General features: G+C 45.9%; 1 protein-coding gene across 1 annotated transcript in view; it reads right to left on the bottom strand.

Moving 5' to 3' along the window:
- VAX2 (ventral anterior homeobox 2) overlaps window positions 1-18,396 on the bottom strand; it is a 124,218-nt gene that overhangs the window by 15,966 nt on the left and 89,856 nt on the right. The window lies entirely within an intron of this gene.

Genomic DNA, 18,396 nt, shown 5'->3' with positions numbered 1-18,396 from the left:
AGAAAAGAAGGAGGACATTTTTATCTTGACCTGTTTCAATCACAAGGTTACAAAAAGTGCCCTGATTGAGCAGCTGATCGCTGAAGTGATGAAAGCAAGGCCCTTCCTTAATCTCCCAATGGTTATTTCCCCACCCCACCCCCACCCACCTAAGAAGTGAAAGTGGCAGTGGATACCAGACTATATGACAGCTTCAGGTATTATGACCATTCCAAATAGAGCAGCAAGCATGTGTAAGGTCAGTGCAGTGGACTTTGAACAATAGGATCCAGGTATAACTCCCACCTTAACTTGTTTATTTCTGTACAAATGTGTTAGCTCTTCTGGAACCTATAAGACACCTGAAAGCATGATGCAACCTACTGCACCTGAATCTATACGACACTTGCAAGCATGATGGCTATTGTAGTGGTGTACCTTTAGGTGCCGTAGGTTTTTATCTATTCCTGAAGGGCTCATAATAACACATAAAGTAATCAAGGTGGGATTAGTACCTGGGTCCCGTTGTTTAAAGTCCACTGCACTGACCACTAGGCTGCCCTCTGCTCCGCAGGGGTGTCTGCGTAGCCATTTTTGTACAAATTATACCAGACAGATGTTTTTGTGCCTGTTTTTTGGGGCATTTCATTTTGGAAAATGGCTGTTCCTTTTGGATGTTTTCAGCACAAGAACATCCTTGTCATGTATTTTCAAACAGGGAATCCCAACCTTCTTCCTGTTCGAAAATGGCTACGAGATGGATGGGGTTTTTTTTTGGATATTAGGAGCATGATGTCATAATTCTGACCTAGATTTTCTTTCAAAAATGCCCCTCAATAAGTCTTCATTGCAGAACTCTTCACACTTCTTGTCATAAGAAATCCAAATTAGTTTCTTTTCTAAAAATTGCCTTAGCTAGGTCCATAGTAAATTAAACGTAGCCCACCCCCATCCGTTTACATTAACTGAGGTGATCTGAATACTTCTGAAAGAAAAATCAAACTGTTTGTACTGTAATTCTGTAACATAGCAACATAGCATATGATGACAGTTAAAAACTGAAATGGCCCATCTAGTCTACCCAGATTATAACTTCTGCTCTGTACAGGTTACCCTCTCGCCCCCAAACCATAATTGTTCCTTACAGTTGACCGTCATCTCTTCTTGACGTGCAAAAGTTATTTCACCGCTCTTCTGAATCAATATGCCCATGTGTTGCTTTCATCTTCTTGCTATGAAGGGAACCTCTGTGCTTATCCCATGCTGTTTTGAATTCCATCATTTTGGGCTCCAGGAACTTCCTCTGGTAAGGCATTCCAGGCATCAACCCAACCCCCTTTCCAGGAAAAAAATACTTTCTAATGTTCCTCCTGAATCTCCCTCCATGCAGATTTTGATTACGTTCCCTAGCTCTAGAACTTTCTTTCCTTTGGCAAGGGTTTTTTTTTTTCTTGTGCATTAATACTTTTCAAGTATTTAAAAATCTGTATCATATCTCTGTCCAGAATTTACATATTTAATTTCTTCTTAAAACGTCCAAATTGGTATTTTCGAAACCTATTTTGCAGACATTTATTAATGCAATTTGTCTGCAGTGCGCCAAATCACAAGGGGCATGCTGGGGGCATTTCAAAGGCGGGATTAGGGCTTGCCTAACACTTGGATGTTTTGCAGCCATATTGGAACAAAACACAAATGTCCAGTACTAAAACTAAGATGTTTTGGTGTAGATCTGTTTTCAGAACAAATAAGGCACAAAAAGGTGCCCTAAATGACCAGATGGCCACTGAAGGGAATCAGGGGTGAACCCCTCAATACCCCCCAGGGGTCACTGATCCTCTCCCACCCACAAAAAATGTGAACAAAAATATGACTTACCAGCCTATATGATAGCCTCAAATGTTATAGCCAGGTCCATTAGAGAAGCATAGCAGGTCTCTGGAGTAGTCTAGTGGTGAGTGCAGTGCAATATGGAGTGGGGGACTCAGGTCCCAATCTCCCTCTACCTGTCACACTTGTGGTGGAAACTGTGACCCCCCCCCCCCTGTAAAACTCACCAGACACCCACTCTACCCACATATAGGTGCCCCTTCACCCATAAGGACTATTGTAGAGGGTTTTGAGTGGGTTTTCAGGGGCTTAGCAGACAAGATAAGGAAGCAACAGTGAGTTGTATACATGGGAGCATTTTTTGATTTCCACTGCAGTATACCCTAGGGGACCCCATTGCTCTCCTGGAATGTCTGGGTGACCAGTCTGCTAAAAATGCTGGCCCCCTCCTACATCCTAATGGCTTGAATTTGTGCGTTTTTAACTTGTGCATTCTTTTTTTCCAAAAATGGCCTTAAAAGATAAATGCACAAACCACAAAAACTTGTTTGAAATGGTATTATTTATTTATTACAATTCTATCCCACATTTTCCCACCTATTTGTAGGCTCAATGTGGCTTACATAGTTCCGGAGCAGCACTTGCGGACTCCAGTGTAGACAATTGCAAGGTGATGTTGTGGTTGTGCAACTGAAGATTTGTGTCCAGTCTGTATCGTGATTTAGTTACGTTGTGTTGCAGAGATCGGGCATTTATGTTGGATCGGTGAGATATGCCTCTTTGAACAGGTGAGTTTTTAGGTTTTTCTGAAAGTTTAGGTGGTCATTCGTATTTTTCAAGGCTTTTGGTAATGCGTTCCACAGTTGTGCGCTAATGTAGGAAAACCTGACTGCATATGTTGATCTGTATTTGAGTCCTTTGCATCTTGGGAAGTGAAGATTTAGGTATGTTCTTGCTGATTCGGATGTGTTTCTTGTTGGTAGGTCGATCAGGTCGAAAGAAAAGAGACATTTTTTCTTTTTTTGAAAATGGGTATATTTTCTATTTGGATTTTGAATATTTAGCACAAACCCCCGGATTCAGAGATCTGCGCTGAAATCAGCGTGGATTCTATAACAATGCACATAATTTAACAAGCTAATAAGTGCTGATAACAGCACTTAATAAGCAATAAGAACTAATTGGTACTGATTAGAATTTAGGCACGCAACTTGCGCCGAACTTCTAATGCATGCAGGCAAAAATGGATGTGGTTTGGGCAGGGAAATGGGTGTTTCATGGGGGGGGGGGGGGTTCCAAAATTTACATGCCTAGTTATAGAATATTGTCCAGTGCGCCTGAATCTATGTGCTGGGATTTATGCCACATTTTCGTTGGTGTAGATGGATGCGCGTAGATTTAGGTACTGAAATATCAACTAAGCGTATACTATAATCAGAACATTTTACCCACTGCAGTAAAAAGGGCCCCTGCCGCTACCGCAGGGCCCTTTTTCCCGCAGCTTAGTAAAAGGACCCCATAATTCCTTGTAGTTTAACCACTCTTCTATTTCTCCTCTGTCTTTGCGCTCTTCCAGTTCCTCATTTTGTCAAAGTTAGCATTTTTGAAATCTAGGACTTTGAACTGTCATGAGGAAAAAAAAAATGTTGAAAAGGGAAGGGAAATGGGACTTGATATACCGCCTTTCTGTGGTATTTTGCAACTACAATCAAAGTGGCTTATATATATACAGGTACTAATTTGTACCTGGGGCAATGAAAGGTTAAGTGACTTGCCCACAGTCACAAGGAGCTGTAGTGGGAATTGAACCCAGTTCCCCAGGATCAAAGTCCGCTGCACTAACCACTAGGCTACTCCTCCAGCAAGTTTAAAAGTGAAGCCAACTGGACTGAAAGTTCCAAAGAAATTAAGCTCCCCCCACCCCACCCCAAATGGCCCAATGCAACTCTATGGGAAATGGAGTTCCAACTTTGCTACAGTAAAACATAGCAGTTGAAGAACAAAGAAGCAGGAATCACTTCGGTTTCCTTTGACAAAGCTGCAGTAAGAATTGGCCTTAGCACACCTTTAGATTTAGATTTATTATTTATAATCCACCTTATCCAGGGCACAGCACAATAAAACATACATAAAAATATACATACACATCATATCTGCAATTACACATCAACAGCATACAGAATAACATCAGCCAACACAGTTTCAAAATGCACCAGGCAGATACAGGACAGTCCTTCAAGTAGATACATAATATACTCCTGCCAGAATTCTGTGCCAAAAAAAATCTAAATTCTGTGCAAAAGATTTCAAAATTCTGTGCACAAAATTAGCAAATTCTGCAAATTTTTGCACACAAATTGCCCTGTTTACTAAGTAGCGCTAAGTGCATATTAGCATTTTTCACACGTGCTAATGATTAGGACACACTAAATGCTAAGTCGCCCATAGGAACATATGGGTGACTCTAGCGTTTAACATGCACTAAAAATGCTAACAAGTTTATATTTCATAATTTAAACATTACCACAGCCCCCCCCCCCCCCCTCCCTGTACACAGATACCATCCATATTTTTCTCAGCACCCATAGCATCTACCTTTTTTCCAGGCCCCTACCTGCACCCACACATAGCATCCACCTTTTTGCCAGTCCCCCCACACCCACACACCATCCATAATTTTTCTAGCCCCCCTGCAATTACACCCACACACCATCCATAGATTTTCCAGCCCCCCCCCCCTCGGGACCCACATAACTTTTTCCAGCCACACCCACCTGCTGCATCCACACTCACCAAGAAGAGCTGCATCAGAAGAGCCTTTTCAGGGCAGAAAAGAAAAAAAAAACCTGACTCTTTCCTACCCTCTGCCACTGCTTTAGGCCGGTACTACCACTTCTTGCAAATGGCTGCTGTGACTTCCTGCAGCATCCTCACAAGATCACTGCTTGAAGTCTCGGTGGCCATTTTGAAGGAGCGGAGCACTGGTGAGAGAGCGATGGCAGCAGGCAGGAAAGAGTGGGGTTTTTTCCTGCCCCTGAAGAAGCCACTAGACCACCAGGACATGTTAAGGTAGGCCTGAGGGAAGCAGTGTGGCTTCCAGCCAGTCAGCCTGCCTTCCTTTACCACAGTTTTACCACAGCCTGTTCCCGCATCATTTTTTTTATTCGCCACAGATTCTCCGTGAAAATAGTGAATTCTGCATGGCTGGGGAATTCTGCGCTCCACAGTCATGCAGAATTACGACAGGAGTAATAATAGACCAGGCACAATAAGTAGTCCCTTAACTGATGTTTGAACATAGGCAACCACACTCTATCCTAAGAGGCACGGGTCTTTCCTGCACACTAAGGACATTTTAACTGCAGCTGTAAAAAAAGAACCCTATTTTCCATTTATTTCATTAATGGCCATATGCTAATGTTACCATTAGTCAGTGGTGTGCTGGAGCCGGCTCTGTCCGGCTCGCAAGAGCCGCTTGTTAAATTTTGACAGCTCTTGCGATCTGGTTGTTGTTGGGGGCAAGCCGGCTCCATTAGGGGAGGTAAGCATGGCAGGAGGGCGCCATCACAGGCCATGCTTACCTCCCCTGCCACTCCGAAACATGTCAAACGATGTCCTTCGCCCCCACCCTCCCGCTCCCGCTCCCATCTGACTTTTTAAATTACCTCAGTCGAAACCGCTATTTAAAGCCCTGCTGCGTGCAGGCCGTCTCTCCAGGCTTCCCCTGTTTGCTTCGGTGACATTCGCGCCCTTAGTCCCGCCTTCTGACGTCATTTTGACATCATTTCCTTTTTCCGCGAAGGCGGGACTAAGGGCACGAACATCACCGAAGCAAGCAGGGGAAGCCTGGAGAGACGGCCTGCACACAGCAGGGCTTTAAATAGCGGTTTCGACGGAGGTAATTAAAAAAGACAGATGGGAGCGGGAGGGGAGGGTGGGGGCGAAGGACATCGTTCGCTGGACATGTTTGTGAGCAGGAGGGAAGGGCAGGGGAGGGAGGAGAATCACTGGGTATGGATGGGGAGAGGGGGGGCAGGGGAGAGATTTGCTGGGCATGGATGGGTAGAGGGGGGCAAGGAAGAGACTTGCTGGGCATGGATGGGGAGAGGGGGGCAGGGGAGAGACCTGCTGGGCATGGATGGGGAGAGGGGGGGCAGGGGAGAGACCTGCTGGGCATGGATGGGGAGAGGGGGGGCAGGGAGAGACTTGCTGGGCATGGATGGGGAGAGGGGGGCAGGGGAGAGATTTGCTGGGCATGGATGGGGAGAGGGGGGCAGGGGAGAGATTTGCTGGGCATGAATGGGGAGAGGGGGCAGGGTAGAGACTTGCTGGGCATTGATGGGGAGAGGGGGGGCAGGGGAGAGACTTGCTGGGCATGGATGGGGAGAGGGGGGCAGGGGAGAGACCTGCTGGGCATGGATGGGGAGAGGGGGGCAGGGGAGAGACTTGCTGGGCATGGATGGGTAGAGGGGGGGCAGGGGAGAGAGGAGAGTTTCAGGACATGGATGGAGGGGAGAGCAAGAGAAATTCTGGACATGGATGGAGGGGAGGGAAGGGAGAGAGAAGAAATGCTGGACATGGAGGGAAGATAGAGGAAGGAGATTAGATGAGGAAAAAGGAATTGAGGAGAGAAACTGCACATGGATGGAGAAAATAGGAAGAAGCTAGATCCACTGGACAGTCAAGTCTGCGGAGGACCAGAAATGAAGAAGAAAGGAGGAAAGAAAAGAAATAAATGGAAAGGAAGCCCTGGAAACAGAGTCAAGGGAACAGATAGAGAGCAGCAGAATCAGATACTGGACCAGCATGATCAGAGAAACAAAGTCACCAGACAACAAAGGTAGAAAAAAATAATTTTATTTTCATTATAGTGTTTGGAATATGTCCACTTTGAGAATCAGGTGCTGAATGTTAAAAGTTTATATTAAATTACTTATTTATGGCATTTTATCCCATATTAAACATGAATTAGATTGGAACCTGGGATCATTTAATTTTTTTTCCTGAAGAGAGTAATGCATTGCCCCCTCCCCCCGGCTATGGCCAGCTCTGCAATTTTGGGGGGCGCAGCGGTGGATGTGGGGGCGCCGAGGTGGACGGGGGGGCACCGAGGTGGACCGGGGAGAGAGCCTGTTGTTAAAAATTTACCAGCACACCACTGCCATTAGTGCATGGCTGTTTTTAAAAATTACCACAGGAGCACTTACCACCACCTATTAAGGAGGTGGTAAGGGCACCCGCATTAACCGTGCACTAACCAGTAATGTAGATGCTCTAATTGGTTAGTACAGGAATACTTGCTCTCTGGCCCTGACATGCTCACTGAAAAAAAAAAGTAGCGCACGGTTAGTGCACGCATGTCCCTTGTTAGACTTTTTGTTGTTGTTGTTTTGCTATCTTAAGCACACATTAGCACCTAACACTGCTTAGTAAAAGGGCCCTTCATGAATCATGTAGAAATTTTTTGACAAGCATCCAAATAAGCCTATCTCAACCTCATTTTCTTCAAACTTATGACTGATCAAGTTATCAGGAAAATGAACACAGAAAGCAACAGGATCAAGTGATTTGTTAGGTACAGGCTAACCCCCCCTGCTTACTAAAGCTTAGCTCCAGTTATCTGCAGCAGGGCCAATCTTATTCCTATGGGCTCTGCTGCAGATAACTCAAGCTAAGCTTTAGTAAACAATCCCCTAAAAGACAAAAAAAAAGAGGTGAAAATTGCAAAATATCATCAGCTTTAGACAGAAATAAAGCTACAATTATAACATTTAGGGCATGGGCACAGATAGAGAGGAGATGGGCTGCCCTGTGTATCTGGAAAAAATAACTTGAGGCTTTTTGGGAGCAACTGCAGACTGTATAGCAGAAGACAGATTTGAGAGGCTTGTCTATGAAAGAACAGATATCTGGTAGAGTCAGATTTGGGAAAGGGAAATTCTATAGCAGAATATCTAATAAAGGTGCTAGATATGGCACCCATTTTAAGCTTATTCTATAAAGAAAAGTAGGCTCTGACTTTTCTTTATAGAATACTAGGGCAAGTGGCTGAAAATGAATTCACATTTAAGGTGTTATCACTTACAGCAGCCCTATAGCTGGTATAAATGCCTTCCTGTTGTCTAAAACCACCATTTCCATACCTTAACTAGACTGCTTCTTATAGAATTACCCCATATGGGTGTGAGAGAATCAGTGTGCTAGTAAACTCTTGTCAAATACATGAGTACAGAGATAAGTGTGGTTGTTTGTGTACTACAGTGTCCCAGCATATTACTAGGCAGAGGGAGCATATACACACTGATTCTGTTTGTGGGTATGATATCCACAGTGCTACAAAACAGGTGTGTAGCCAGAATTCGGGTCTTGGGGTGGGGTGGGGGACTGAGCACAAAGTAGGGGAGCACAAAATTTTATCCAGCCCTGCCACTGCTCTTTGCCTTCCCTCTTGCAACTCCCTCATGCATAAGCTGGTGGGGATCCCCAAACCCTGCCAGCAGAAGCACTGCATCCATATCCTGCATATTACCTGCTGCTCACACCATACCAGGCCTCCGCCACTCCAGCACATGCTCGGCTTCTGTGAAACTGATTATGTATTGATTGAGGGGGGGAGTCGGGCCTCTTCCGTGCATGTTCAGTTTCACGGAAACTGAACATGTATGGGGGAAGCTTGGTGCAGCAGTGGCAGCTGACGCCTTCCAGGGAACATGCATGCTGCAGATGGAAGAACACTTCCACTGGTAAGGCTTGGGGACCCCAAGCCCCACTCCCACCCCCACCCCCCGTGGCTATGCCCCTGCTACAAAAGAGTGGAATATTGTGTGGGTGCACAGAAGTAAGTGGCTGCATTGCAGTGATAACAATGATAGCGTCTGTACTAGTGAGGGGAGAGAACACACATGTGTTGATTAAGAACATAAGAACATAAGAGTAGCCATATTGGGTCAGACCAATGGTCCATCTAGCCCAGTATCTTGTTTTCCAAATAGTGGCTAAGCCAGGTCACAAGTACATGGCAGAAATCCAAATCATGGCAACACTCCATGCTACAAATCCCAGGGCAAGCAGTTGCTTCCCATGTCTGCCTCAACAGTAGACTATGGACTTATCCTCCAGGAATTTGTCCAAACCGTTTTTAAACCCAGATATGCTAACCACTGTTACCACACCCTCCGGCAAAGAGTTCCAGAGCGTAACTATTCATTGAGTGAAAAAATATTTCCTCCTATTTGTGTTTGTGGGTGAGAGTGTCACTATTCCATGAAATATGGCGTGCTCTGTGGGTGCACAGAAGTGAGTGGCTATGCTGCAGGATCACAATTACAATGTCTTTACAGGTCAGGATAGAGGGAACACACATACTGATTCTGTTTGTGGGTGAGAGTCACTGTCAGGCTTATTTTCGAAAGAGGAGGACGCCCATCTTTCGACACAAATCAAAAGATGGGCATCCTTCTTCCAGGGTCGCCCAAATTGGCATAATTGAAAGCCGATTTTGGACGTCCTCAACTGATTTCCGTCGCGGGGACAACCAAAGTTCCTGGGGGCGTGTCGGAAGCATAACGAAGGCGGGACTGGGGCATGCTTAACACATGGGCGTCCTTGGCCGTCCTCGGCCGATAATGGAAAAAAGAAGGGCGTCCCTGACGAGCACTTGGCCGACTTTACTTGGTCCATTTTTTCTAGCAACCAAGCCTCAAAAAGGTGCCCGAACTGACCAGATGACCTCCCCTTACTCCCCCAGTGGTCACTAACCCCCTCCCACCCTCAAAAACAAAACTTTAAAAATATTTTTTGCCAGCCTCAAATGTCATACCCATCTCCCTGACAGCAGTATGCAGGTTCCTGGAGCAGTTTTAGTGGGTACTGCAGTGCACTTCAGGCAGGCGGGCCCAGGCCCATCCCCCCCCCCCCCCCCCCCCACCTGTTACACTTGTGGTGGTAAATGTGAGCCCTTCAAAACCCACACGAAACCCACTGTACCCACATCTAGGTGCCCCCCTTCACCCCTTAGGGCTATGGTAGTGTTGTGCAGTGGTGGGTAGTGGGTTTTGGGGGGCTCAGCACCCAAGGTAAGGGAGCTATGCACCTGGGAGCAATTTGTGAAGTCCACTGCAGGGCCCCCTAGGGTGCCCGGTTGGTGTCCTGGCATGTCAGGGGGACCAGTGCACTACGAATGCTGGCTCCTCCCATGACCAAATGGCTTGGATTTGGTCGTTTCTGAGATGGGCATCCTCGGTTTCCATTATCGCTGAAAACCGGGGACGACCATCTCTAAGGACGATCATCTCTAAGGTTGACCTAAACGTTGAGATTTGGGCATCCCCGACCGTATTATCGAAATGATAGATGGCCGCCCATCTTGTTTCTACTACTACTACTACTATTTAGCATTTCTATAGCGCTACAAAGCATACGCAGCGCTTCACAAACATAGAAGAAAGACAGTCCCTGCTCAAAGAGCTTACAATCTAATAGACAAAAATAAAGAAAGCAAATCAATTAATGTGGGGGAGTGGTTACAAGTCAAAAGCAATGTTAAGGAGGCGGGCTTTCAATCTAGATTTAAAGATGGTCAAGGATGGGGCAGTAATATTCCAGTAAGATGTGTAAATAAAAAACTTAAAGCAAGACGGTCAATATATTGTATATGGATTTTCAGAAGGGACTTGGCAACATGAAAGACTCCTTATGATGAAGCCACAACTTAAGTACTGCAAGCAGTTCTGGGTAGCTGCACCTCAAAACGAGAAAAATGATTATAGGGCTGATCAGTCCTCTTATAAAAAGAAAGGCTCAACTGGTTAGGAGAAGAAACAAGTGACAGCTGATACCAACAGAGGTCTATAAAATTGTTTCGATAATACGGGTTTCCCTGCCCCTTCGCGTGGATGCCCTCAGGAAAACTTGGGCGCCCCATTCGATTATGCTCCTCTATGTGCTCTGTGGGTGCACAGAAGTGAGTGGTTGTGCTGCAGGGTCACAAGTACAATGTCTTGTGTTACAGGACTGGGTAGAGGGAACACTTACCGATTCTGTTCATAGGTGTAAGAATCATTCTGCTAGTAGAGTCTAGTGCACATGTGAGTGCACAGAAGTGTCTGTGCAGCAGTGTCACAGTAACAGCAACAAATAGGAGGAAGACACACAGTGCAAGAAATTCTGGATTACTGTAAGAATGTAGTGTAGTGTACCCATGTATGTACCAGGGGCGTAGCTACTATGTACCAGGGGTGTAGCTACTATGGGGCCATAGATTTGGCCCTGGACACCCTGCCGACGACCCTCTCAACCCCCCCTCCCACCGTCAACCCACCGTTGCCGTCTGCTACCTTTGCAACCCCCGCCAGCCGAAGTCTTCTTCCTTCATTTTGTTTCTGAGTCTGACGTCCTGCGTCCTGACGTCAGACTCAGAAACAAAATGAAGCCTTGCGATCTGCAGGGCTTCGTTCTGTTTCTGTGAGTCTGACGTTGTATGTGCAGGACATCAGACTCAGAAACAAAACAAAGGAAGAAGACTTCGGCTGGAAAGGTTGGGGTCCCCCGCCAGCAAAGGTAGCAGACGGTGACGGCGGGCGGGCCAAGAGGGTCATCGGCGGGGGGGGGGGTTAAAGTTTGTGGTGGTGGTGCTGGCAGGGGGTGTTGGCAATGGCGGAGGGGGTGTCGGCAATGGTGCTCGGGGGGGGGCTAAAATGTGCTTCCTCACCTCGGGTTCTGGACGCCCCTCCCGCCAGTCTGGCTATGCCCCTGGTATGTACAACTGACTAGTCTGTTTTAACTGACTACACATCAAATCCATAGGTAAAGGAACCAGTAACAAAGATCTGGCCTGTACCCAACTGGCAGATGAGAGAAGGTATAAATCTAAAAATGAATACAAAGAAACAAAGATATAGTTATATATTCCTCATGTTAACCGATTGCCTCTCAATGCAACAGAAAAGCTCCATTTTTTAAATTATTTCTTCATGTGTACCATACTACTTTGCATCACACTAGAAAGCCTAATCCAAAACAACAAAAGGACACTTTAGAAGGGGAAAAAAACAACTTTTTTTTATAGCAGTTCAGTGCTGGTGCTTTGAATTAAACCAGTTGGTACCTTTTCCCACTGGTCACACCGCCTGGGTAACTTCTATTCTAGCAGCTTGGCATAGCTCCACAAAACACTAAAGTTCCTTTAAGACCAAAATCTGTTTTTTTTGTGTCCACCTGTACATTAGACTTAAATTTGCTCAGTGGCAGACCGTACAACAAGAGGCATTTAAAGCCAGACAAAAAAAGCTAATAACTAGAAGGATATGCACTGCAGAGCAACAGCAGCATTCTGACTGTGTAAATGTGATCGGTGTTCCAAGCAGCAAAGGAAAAGGGGGAAGACACTCTGCAGCATCCACCAAAAATGTATTCTGTCTTACCCCGCACACATTGCACTTCTGTATATGCGTATATCTATGGTTTATGGTTTACATAGAGGGGCATTTTCGAAAGAAACGTCTAAGTTGGAATTTGGACGTCTTTGTAAAACGTCCAAATTCGAAGGCGGGGAGAAGGTCATTTTCGAAAAAAGATGGGCGTCCATCTCTTTCGAAAATAAGTCTGATAGTAACATAGTAAATGACAGCAGATAAAGACCTGCATGGTCCATCCAGTCTGCCCAACAAGATAAACTCATTTTACATGGTATGTGATACTTTATATGTATACCTGAGTTTGATTTGTCCTTGCCATTCTCGGGGCACAGACCATAGAAGTCTGCCCAGCACTGTTCTTGTACTAAAAGTTCTGAAGCTAACATCGAAGCCCCTTAAAACTTATACTCAAGCCCATCCATATCTATTCAGTCACGATCAGGGCATAGACCATAGAAGTCTGCCGAGTCTGCCCAGAAGTGGTTTTGCTTTCCAATTACCGGTGTTGCCACCCAATCTTCGCTAAGATTCCGTGGATCTATTCCTTCTAAACAGGATTCCTTTGTATTTATCCCACGCATGTTTGAATTCCATTACCATTGTCATCTCTACCACCTCCTGCAGGAGGGCATTCCACGTATCCACCACCCTTTCCGTGAAAAAATACTTCCTGACATTACTCCTGAGTCTGCCCCACTTCAACCTCAATTCATGTCTAGTACTACCACCTTCCCATCTCCAGGAAAGGTTTATTTGCAGATTAATACCTTTCAAATATTTGAATGTCTGTATCATGTAACCCCTGTTTCACCTTTCCTCCAAAGTATACACGTTCAGGTCGGCAAGTCTTTCCTCATATGGTTTGCAATGCAAATCCAATACCATTTTTTTAGCTTTTCTTTGCACCGCTTCCAGTCTTTTTACAACTTTAGCAAGATATGGCCTCCAAAACTCCTTGTGGGGCCTCACCAATGACTTGTAGAGGGGCATCAACACCTCCTTTTTTCTGTTGGTTATGCCCCTCTCAAATGCAGCCTAGCATCCTTCTGGCCATGGCCATTACCTTGTCACATTGCTTCTTCACCTTCAGATCCTCGGACACCAACACCCCAAGGTCTCTCTCCTGAGACGAGCTTACTAATCTCTTCCCTCCTATTCAGTATCTCTCTTTTGGGTTTCTGCATCCCAAGTCCATCACTCTGCACTTCTTGGCATTAAATTTTAACTTCCAGACCCCCGACTATTCTCCTAACTTTTGGAGATCCCTTCTCATTGTTTCTACTCCCTCCAGGGTATCCACTCTATTGGCTATCTTCGTGTCATCCGCAAAAAGGCAAACCTTTCCTTCCAACCCTTCAGCAATATCTCCCACAAATATATTAAACAGAATCAGCCCTAACACTGACTCCTGAGGAACTGAAACTTTTTTTTTAATCTTTATTTTTACTTGAATTTTCTATATGTGATATTCAGCCGGTGGTGATCAGTGTTTTACTGACCACCACCAGTGTTAGCCCCAGAAATCCAATGCTGTGCCATATCCTGGCTCTGGCATTATATTTCCGGGTATACAAACCCGGAAAACCCATAGCCAGTTAAGTGTGATATTCATTGCTATGGTAATCTGCATAAAGATAGCACTAACTTTAATGCAGCCCTATTTATGTAGATAAGTTGGCTGGTTAAGTGCTGAATATCAGCAGTTAACCAGTCAAGTGGTGACTCTGCTTCTGGAACACCCCCAAAATAGCTGGTTTCATGTCAGGTGCTAACCAGTCATTTTCAGCGACGCTATTCAGTTAAGGGCCACTGAATATGACTGGTTAGTCCCAAACAAGTGATTTAACCGGCCAGGAGCTGTTTCTGGCTGGTTAAATCACTTTCCAGCTGATTTTTGAAAGAGATTGTCGCCCATCTTCCGACACAAATCGGGAGATGGGCGGCGATCTCCAGAATCCAGCCAAATCGGCATAATCGAAAGCCAATTTTGGGTGGCTTCAACTGCGTTCCGTTGTGGGGCCGGTGAAAGTTCAAGGGGGCGTGTTGGCATGGTAGCGAAGGCGGGACAGGGGAGGAACGGGGGCGTGCATTCAGATGGAAAAAATAAAGCCGGCTTTCACGAGAATTTGGTCCGCTTTATTTGGACCCTTTTTTTTCAGGTCCAAGTCCCAACAAACTGCCTGAACTGACCAGATGACCAAGGGAGGGAATCGTGGAATATCTCCCCTGACTCCCCCAGTGGTCACTAACCCCCTCCCACAAAATAAAATGTTTAAACATTTTTTGCCAGCCTGTATGCCAGCCTCAAATGTCATACCCAGCTCCCTGACAGCAGTATGCAGGTCCCTGGAGCAGTTTGTAGTGGGTGCAGTGCACTTCAGGCAGGTGGACCCAGGCCCATTCCCCCCCCCCCCTACTTGTTACACTTGTGGTATTAAATGTGAGCCCTCCAAAAAAACCCAAAACCCACTGTACCCACATGTAGGTGCCCCCCCTTCAGTCCTTAGGGCTATGGTAATGCTGTAGAATTGTGGCCAGTGGGTTTTGGGGGGGATTTGGGGGGGCTCAGCACCCAAGGGAAGGGTGCTATGCACCTGGAGTCTAATTGTTTTCTTTTTTTAATTTTTTAGAAGTGCCCCCTAGGGTGCCCGGTTGGTGTCGTGGCATGTGAGGGGGGCCAGTGCACTACAAATGCTGGCTCCTCCCACGACCAAATGCCTTGCATTTCACCGAGTTTGAGATGACCGGGTCCGGTTTCCATTATGGCTGAAAATCAGAGCTGCCCATCTCATCTAAACCCGGCAAGCAATTTGGCCGGCTCCAAGCGTAATTCAAAAATACGCTTGGCTTCACCCCTTCGCGGAGCCGGCCCCAAAGATGGTCGATCATCGATTTGGCCGGCGCCGTTCGATTATGCCCCTCTTTGCATATCGATCCCTCTGTTTTTAACACTTTTTCACAAATATAGCAAGCAACTGTTCCAGAATCCGTTATTACAAGGAAAAATAATAGCATCCTATAGTCTAATCTAGATACCAAAAAGCCTTCCCATAGCTGTACATCTAATACAACCTGGAGCATTAGTGTGAACATCGTGATAAAGCCAATTCTTATCTATCTATTATTAATAACCTTTCTAATAAAGTCTAAAAAAAATATTAGACTATTTCCTGACATTGCAAGAGCAACTCAAAAGAGATGTCAATTATTTCTAAAACTTCAACATTGAGTCTTACAATTGGGTGGTTTATTTTGGCTGAACTTTCCCTGTAAATGTGTATTGAAAGTCAATTCAGTTAAATATATTTTTTACGACCCTACTCATTTTAGTTATTTTTTAGACTCAAGGGTTGCTAGAACTCCTAATCTACAGCCAGCAGTATCATCATCATCAACTCCGTAATCGTTATTACGGTAATGCCAGCACAGCCCATTGAAAGTGAATGGGTTGTGTCAGCTTTGCCGTGCGGCTTTAAAAAAGAGGGGGTAAGTTCAGAACACAATAACATAAATGCAGGAACTCCAATATTCAGATAGGATAGAATAGACAAGAGAATGATAATCAACAAATAAAGGCTCCATCAGCAATCTACTGATATAGCTCTGTATATGTATCTATATCTCACACCCTACTCCATGCCACTCCTCCCCTGTCCCCTGAAAGAAAGTTTATAAACCACTGCACCTCTAGGCTTTTCAAAGAAATTTCAGACCCAGCACATGGGACCTAGAACGCAATGCCAGGAACTCCTGGTGCCATCTCTGGGTAAGTCTACAAAGATCTGGAAATATTCTAATTTTTGAACAAAAAATCTTCTCATCCATCACAGAGAAATAAGACTTAAGAACCAAAGGTACAATTCCAGGACAAATATTAGTACTAAGGTGGTCCTTTGGGTCACAACCTCCAAATAGGATTCCAGGAACTCAGTAATATTCATAGTTGAATGGTCTCTTTTCTGTACAACTGCAGAGTTAGCTTGGGATGACAGGGTCAAGTACTGAGCCCATATAATGGTAGTAAAGACTCCACAGGCATCTTCAAGGAAATACACTGAACCCAAAGTGAAGCTTGAAACACACAGGAAAGAAACAATGCAGACAGTAGCCAGCTCAGCAGCTGACCATCGGGACATAAGGTGAGTCAGAGAGGGATCACGACCACAGTCGTGACACTGACATATGGCCTTTTTCATGAGTTGCACCCTCGGAGAATGTAGTTAGTTCACAGTCCTTCAGGAATGATTTGGAGTTGTGGACATTGGTATCCACATCATTTTTCAAGTATAGGTTTAAGTCTCCCAGGAAGATAATCCTAGAAAATTGGGACATGGCAAAGGAAGTCAAGGTTCTACCTTGGACTAAGCTCCTGGAGGACAGTAAATGAGGATTAGGGTGATGATTTGCCTCTTTTGAATCATCGCAGAATTTGCACAGTATATTCCAGTTCAGGGAAAACCCCAGAACTAACTAAAGACACGTGGAAAAGACTCAGGAAGCCCGCCGCCTTTTTTACCCCATCTTAGAAAGTGAAGAATACCATAACCGGATAGATAGATGTGAGGCAAAATCAGACTATCAGCTTTTGTGAGCCATGTTTTAGAGAAAAACAGAAAGCCTAGATCTGAAGATTCTAGCAGGTCCCTGAGTAAGATCCTTGCTCCCCACTCCTGTTTCCACCATTTATATCAATGCCAGACCTGGCATTGATATAAATGGTGGAAACTGGAGTGAGTTGAGCCTTGTGTTCCAAAGGGGAGATTTGTTTGGGTAATTTCAAAAGGTAACGTGTTTTTTTAGGCTGTCAAATGTTAGTGTCAAAGTCGTCATCCATGCCTTGCTCGTCAGTGCCCTGCTCCATCTAGACCCATTAAATTTACCTGCAGTTCTAGTCAGTGACCTGTGAGGTCACTGTAGTGTGGTGGAGGCCAAGCTGATGATGTCATCAGTGCTGAGCCCTTCGTAAACTGGCCTCTGCGTGCACTCAGAGTGCTGCCAATAATTCCTGATTGAGCTCAGGCCTGCCTGATGCCAGACTTGTGAGTTCTTGTAACAAGTAGAGCGCTGCTGAGCCCAGTACTTGGACCAGGTTCTGCTTGGCGGCTAGACAACCCCGGGTGTCACCTGCGCTGACCGCCATTCACCAGAGGTTGAGCCTCTAGGTGCGAGCGGCCTGCAGGACTTACAGGATGGAGCTGGAAGCGGGGTGATGAATGTATCAGCCAGGCAGGCAGCAAGTCAAGAGAGTGATCTAGGTACAAGCGGAAGTCAGTAGGCAGGCGGCAGGCAAGAGAGTAATCCAGGCACAGGTAAATACATGGACAACAGGTCAAGAGAGTAATACAGGTACAGGCAAGTCAGTAAGCAGGCGGCAGGCAAAGAGTGATCCAGGTACAGGCGAAAGTCAGTAGGTAGGCGGCAGGCAACAGAGTAATCCAGGTACAAATGAAAGTCAGTAGGTAGGCGGCAGGCAACAGAGTAATCCAGGTACAGATGAAAGTCAGTAGGCAGGCGGCAGGCAAAAGGGTAATCCAGGTACAGGAAAGTCAGCAACAAGGGACCAGTAGATAAGATACAGAGTTAGTAACACCTGCCAAAGTAGAAGCCGAAGCAATGAAGCAGAGGAAGAGCTTCCCAGAAATAGTGCTGGTGTCTAACGTCAGCAGGAACCAGCTGGAGAGGAGAGCTGTCATAGGCCAATTGTAGTGAGGGAAAGGAGAGCAGTAGGCCACCTGCGGAGACCAATCCCCAATCCCCGTGGAGCAAGGAGGCGGGGCCATGGCCCAGAGCAGCCCGCAAGATGGAGCGCCGGAGGAAAGACATTGGCATGTGCACAGCACTGGTGGGAACGGCGGGCAACACCCGCAACATCGGCGCAAGATAAGCGTCGGTCCAGCACAGCGCCACGGAAGAGAACGTTGGATCCGCTACGGAGGTGAGGAGCGTGACATCTGGACTCTGCTAGTTCCAAATGTTGTCTCCCTGTGGGGCCGTGGCCTGAAGCTTTGTTGCAGCTTTCACCTTCTTGCTCTGTTCCAGTATAGCTTGCTTCCAAGCCTTGAAGTCCAGAGAGCTTTTTGTACTTCAGCTGAGATTCCAGATGTCCACAGTGAGTCCTTGGTCGCAGTGAGTTGGCTCTGTGCTGAGTTTTGGACTGTGTGTGCTGGGATGA

Source organism: Microcaecilia unicolor, chromosome 2 (assembly GCF_901765095.1).
Source record: "Microcaecilia unicolor chromosome 2, aMicUni1.1, whole genome shotgun sequence".
In the NCBI taxonomy this organism is placed as follows: domain Eukaryota; kingdom Metazoa; phylum Chordata; class Amphibia; order Gymnophiona; family Siphonopidae; genus Microcaecilia; species Microcaecilia unicolor.
Note: the sequence above shows the minus strand (reverse complement) of the source record. Positions and strands in the feature narration are given on the sequence as shown.